Source organism: Rattus rattus, chromosome 14, assembly GCF_011064425.1.
Source record: "Rattus rattus isolate New Zealand chromosome 14, Rrattus_CSIRO_v1, whole genome shotgun sequence".
Taxonomy (NCBI): domain Eukaryota; kingdom Metazoa; phylum Chordata; class Mammalia; order Rodentia; family Muridae; genus Rattus; species Rattus rattus.
In genome coordinates this window covers 15,345,748-15,352,169 of record NC_046167.1, presented here as the reverse complement: position 1 = coordinate 15,352,169, position 6,422 = coordinate 15,345,748, and positions in this window count along the sequence as shown.

Here is a 6,422-nt window from a genome sequence, read left to right as displayed (position 1 = left end):
ACTCAATGCCTATTTCCTTTTCTCTCTCATCTCTAGCTATTAGAATAATTTAAAATTTACCTGGCCTTTGCATTATATTTCTGCTGGCTAGTATGTTCTTTCCACCAAATCACCTGACTGAGCAGCCTAGGTTTCCAAGTCAGTGATCTTAGCTGGAGCTTGGACACCTTGGGCACTTCTCATAATGAGCGCAAGCCAAAACATTATTTGTATTCTCCTAACTGGAGAGGAACAAAGCCATGGACTGTGCAGGACATTTTCTTTTGCGGAGAGTGCTTGTCAAATTCCAAATGTCACCTGTTGGATATGCACACAATCACAAAGATGACTTTTGTGAGAAAAAAAATCTGGAGGCAACAAAACCCTGTTTCGTGAAGATATGACTTCTGACTGACACAATACCATTAGTTCCTAGGTAGGAGGAGCGCTCAGAGGCAGTCATTAGACAGTGATAAATTGAAGATGTACGTGTGTGCGCGTGTGCATAAGCATGTGCCTGTGAACCCAGAGGGAACGTTCTGGAGTTGTTCTTCAGGATGCCCTAAACTGGTTTTGTTTGTTCCTTTGTTTTTTGTTTTGCTTTGTTTTTGATGCAGGATATCAGCCTAGCCTGGGCTTGGCTGGCCATTAAGACTCAGGGACTTGCCTGACTCAGCCTCTCTGGTATTGTGAGCCAAGGCGTGGCAGTAACCGTGACACTGGACTGTTTAAAACTGTGAATCCTGGGGATGGAAGTCTGATCCTGGTGCTTGCATGGTGATCATTGTTACTCTAAACTAGTACCCAAGCCTTGATCCATTTATATGAAATGTCCAAAATGCTGAACCATAGAAAGAAGCGAGAGGTTCCCTAAGGGTGAGGGTGGGAATTTAGAAGGAGATAGGAAGTAAAGGACATATCTTTATGTGTGCTTGGTGATAAAAACTGCTTTGAACTGGACTATTAAAACATTTGCACAATGATATGAATGTGCTACAGCTATTAAATTGTCTCCCTTATAAGGCAAATTTTATGGTATGTTCCTCAGTGAAGCTGTGAAAATCCGAAGTGTATTGCCCTTTCTTCTTTATTGAATTGGTGCCTTGTGGATACAGGATTCCAACGAAGGAACATTGCCTTTGGAGACATAAGATCTTAGACTAATAAAGGAACATTCCAAACATAATCCGGAAATGATGACAAAATATAACAATGGTTCTCAAAGCTTCTGAAAAGTTAGAGATGCCCGAATGTCGAAGGCTGGGATTACAAGTGCCCCAGAGATTGGAGAACAAATCTGGAGGAATGGGCTTTGTTTCAACACCTGCCTCTGGACTGAGAGTCCTAATCTAATGATCTAATGATCGCTGAAGAGATACAGGCTCAGCAAAAGGCCAAGGCAAAAAAGAAAAGTAAGAAATGTGTTCAATAGAAAATTTCTCCATCCACCCCAAAATTGCAATCCCTGTTCATTTCTATGCAGAATAAAGATTTCTTACAAAAATTTCATTTGTTTTATGAGACTTTTATCCAATGTACTTTGATCTTACTCACCTAACACCTCCCAGACCAAAAGCTTCAGGGAAGGTACGCACAACCTAGTACTGGACTTAGTATTGTCCAACCTCTGGCTTCTGGGATGAGCTTTTCCATCTGTGTAGGTCAACTCCAATTAACTTTATATGAATGAGCTGCCATCCTTCTGTGGGCACTTTGTCTGAGGATGATTCTGCATCCTCTAATAGTCTCCTTTTTGTAGCCAGTAGGTGATGTGACATAGGCCAGACTCTTGTCTCTATCAAAGACTACTTTTACAAAGCACCTTAGCCCCATGGCTCAACTGCTTTCTCTGCACGGGTTTTCTCCCTTTTCTTTCCACTGCTGTTGATGTTCATCTCGAGGACAATTCCTAATACAGACCTATCTCTCTCAGAGGATCTATCTCTCTCAGAGGAACCTTTTCTCTCAGAGGACCTATCTATCTCTCTCTGAGGCCATTGCACATGGCAATTGCTATTATTGTTATTTAAAACACAGGGTAGGTCAGTTTTATACATATAAGAATTCAGTACACACACGCACACACATGTACACACACACACACACACACGCACACACAAAGTGATAGAGTTCTGATTAAAGAAGAAAAGAACAAGTCATTAAGAAATAAACAATAAAAAAACCCAACCAAATAGAACTTTCACAATGGAAAATAATCATGAAAATTGAAATGCAAAGGACAAAATGATTGATAATTAAGTGCAGGTGAAGAAGGCAAAGACTAGAAATCAGATACGAAAAAATTATCTGGAATGAAGTACACACAAAGTTAGAAAGTCTTAAGAGGTTAACAAATGAGGTTTCAAAAGTTCTTATACACGTCTGTGGGAAAGGGGGAAAAAAACAGAAGACAGAAATATAAAAAATACAATGGCTGCTAATTGAAAAAAATGAAAAATATAAAGATTTCAAATGTACAAGGACATATGTTTTCCCAAAGGCCTAAAAGTCATTTTGCCATCTAGTGGGTAAGATGCAGTCAACCATCAATAGATCTGAAAGCCACTAGATGGAAAAGATTCGTAGAAAGAGGAAACAATACAGTGACAACAGACATTGAAAAAGTAACATTCAGAAGAACTTCAGAGTGCCATCAGCCTTGAATGGAGGAGACATTACTATTAGTTTAAAAGTCTGTACCTAGTTTTTACTACATAAGAAAAAGATCAAATTAAAATATTCTTACACTGAGAGAATGAGAGGCTACTAATATACCTTACCTGTTATTGAGGTTGATTGGAGAAGAGATTTAACTCCGAAGACTGTATGAGTGTTATTCATGTTAAAATCCTTATTAAGGGATTCATAAACAGGTGAATTTAAATAAGTCTAGACAATGTTAATTTGAGTGCTGCTGATACTGCTATAAATAATAATAATAGTAATAATAATAATATGTTTTAAGACAGTATTAGCAACACACATAGACTTAACTTAGAAAGGGTTAAAATAATGAATAGAATAGAAGGTTCAGAGACATGGTTCAGTGATTAAGAGCATTTGCTGTGCTTTTGAAAGATTTAAGCTCAGTTCTTGTGTCTGGCAGCTCACGATCATCTGTAATTACAGCTCCAGGGCATCAGACACTATTTTCTGGCATACATGATCACATGCATGCAGACAGAATACATACATACGTACCACACACACACACAAACACACACACACACAGAGAGAGAGAGAGAGACAGAAAGAGACAGAGAGACAGAGACAGAGAGGCAGAAAGGGAGACACACACACAGACACACACAGAGAGACAGAGACACACAGAGAGAGACAGACAGAGACAGACAGAGAGCGAAACAAAGTGATAATAAAATAAAATGATGACCAGAAAAATAAACTAAGTTTAAAAGAGAAGAGAATGTAGAAGTAGTTTATATATAGATGTATAAAAGTGAGACTATTTGATTTGTAACCTAGACATCACAAATCAGAGAAGAATTGACAGACTAATTAAAAGTGATTCCTGAGAAGTCAATTCTCCCGACAGAGGAGAATCTGAAGATCTCAATATGAAAGTCAGAATGTAAAACTTGGATTAGGATATATTCATGATATTAGGTAAGGAAATGATTTCTACAACATGACTTAAAAAGCAAAAACGTTGGAACATTTGAATAGTTTCGTGTGCTCCAACCTTAAAAAGAGAAACCCTTATTTAAAGAAAACGGAGTGGAATGGACCTGAAAAATGTAACAGGAACAGTTCCTAGTATAAGAAGACAACACTGGTTCTGTTCTCAGAGGCAATTTTTTAATTTTTAATATGAGTGTTTGCAAGGATGTGTGTGCATCCTGTGTGTGCAATGCCCTCAGAGGCCAAGAGAGGGCACCAGAGCCACCACCATGTGGATTCTGGAACCACACTCTGGTCCTCTGCAAAAGCAAATGCTCCCAACCACAGAGCTATCTCTCTAGAAGCTTGTTGCTTTCTTCCGTATATACCACGTTTTCACGGATTCTAACTTCCATTTCCAAATAGTTTTTCCTCTTTAAAACACAAGCTATCATTTAGTTCCCACCCTGAAGACACAAATCCTGCATATTCTGCATTTCATATTCTTCATAGATTCATATGCTCTTCCCCACAAGTTTCCTCTGATAGCTCTCCTTTAGACCACAGCTTCTGCGTTACTGACCATATCCCTTAAACATATTGTCATGGTGCATGCTTTCTTTTCTGTCATCTGGATCTCTTACTATTTGTCCCTTGAATTGAACTTGATTCTCTCTGATGGTATCTCTGGCTTCACCAATGCCTTTCTCATCTGATCTTTGGCCAATAAACTCCTTCATCAGGCAGTATGCTCACCAGTAAATCATAATTTAATATAGGGAAGGAATCTCCTATTACATCTACTGAGCATATTTTTTTCCTCCCCATTTAAGTTACAAGGGCTAAATTTAGCAAACAAAGCAACGATTATTACCCCAGTGTTCGCTGGCTTTGTAAAAACCTCTCCTTTCTCTTCTGAAGGCAGCTCTGTGATGAAAGATACTCAGACACTACCGATGCCCTCAGGTCTCTGTTTGCTGACCTGAACTTCAAAGTCTCAGGAGCTGTGTTGATGATCTTTGATGACTATGTCAGGTCTTCCTACATGAATCAGAATGAGTGGGTAGTGAACCTTAATTATTCCTGGCAGGTCCTCTGCCATAACTTATGTATGCTCTGGGAACATGGCATACATCCCAATTTGCTCCGTCAGAATGATATGCATTTATCTCCTTCTCCACTCACTTGGTATTGCTACCTTGAGGATCTTCTTCAACCCTGAGATATCACAATCAGTTTCAAAATTGCTCTCCTATGGACAATCAGATATTCAATGTAGACAAGTATGCTATTTCTCCTTTCTGGCATAGCAATCCAGAAAAGCAGGAGAAATGATAAATTAGGATAAATTAGAGAGTACATTTAATAAGGAAAATAAGGATTTGGCTGAGAGAGAGAGAGAGAGAGAGAGAGAGAGAGAGAGAGAGAGAGAGAGAGAGAGAGAGAGAGACAGAGACAGAGACAGAGACAGAGACAGAGACAGAGAGACAGAGAGAACAAAATTTGCCTGATAAGTCTTATGTCCTCAATGCTAAGTTTTCTAGGGTTTCACATAAGCTATTCCTATTCAGGTATATAATTTAATGGGAACATTTTAATCAAAAGTGTCATTCTAATCAGAAAGTCATTTCTCCTTTGTCTCTTTTCTGTTCTAACCCCTGATATATCCACAGACTCACATGTCTTCTTTGTTCCCTTGGAGACTTTCTCTCTTTGGCTGTCCTCTTGGAATACTTTCCTCCTTCTGGTCTAAGAATCTTGAGTAGTCATTAGTAATTTGGAGTGATGAAAGGCACGGTTTAAGGGCTTTACATTGCCTTTTATCAGGAAGATGAGATCGCACTTGCCACAAACAGGGTGCTCCTCACCTTGGGCTTCTGGGGGACAGTCCCAATCTCCTCAGCCAACTGCATCTGCTCCTAGTGTCTCTTCGTATCTCTAACTCAACTAATGATTTTCAAGATTTACCCGTGAGCATCCCTTCAACCTTATTTATCCTTGCATGCATAACAAGATCTTCTCCGTGGGAGCTCAACCTGGGAAGAAGTTTCACATATCCAGGGAGAACCTTCTTTGAAGTCTGGCAGGCTCAGAATATTTCCATAGATAGCAGATAGATGTTGCCTACAGCACTGATTCATAAAGCCTGTCTTGTTCTCATTAATATGTGAGGACAATGGACACTCTAGTTGAGAACAAAAAACAGGCTCAGTGTCAATAAAAGAGCAGTTTATGCATTCGTGAGTTGTTACTTGCCGATGTAACAGATGTGGAACAGTTAAAACAAACAAAGGGCTGGTATTTCTTCCTTGCTTCAGAAGTGGCTTCTAGTTTAGAATTTTTGAAATATATAGAAACATGTGAAGATGGGAAAACATCTAAACAAAATCTACCTCTTCTTAATGCAAACAATTACCTCTTTAATGAGACAACAGTAACAGTGGGTAGTAGAAACGGTGACTGAGATGAGATACAGCACCCAGGCTGTGTGGTTCTCTTGCTGTGCTTTAGTCCTTAGATTGTTTCCTACTAGCAATTATTTCTTAGATGGCTACCTCAAGGACCCTAGAATAATCGTAGTGCCAGGAGAATAGGTGCTAGCCATTTACTCATATTGCTTTCCTGAATTGCTGTCATGACCCTTTATGGTACATATGGGGCCTCATCATTCCCATTTTTATGTAGTGAAATAGCCCATGATCAAGTTTCCAAGGCTAGTGAGCAGGGTAACTGGGGATTTAAATACCTCTTTGAAGAGCGTCTTTACTCTTGGGCGCTGTCATGGGCTTTACCGGTTGACTGAGCTGCTTCAGTTGAAGGGGTCT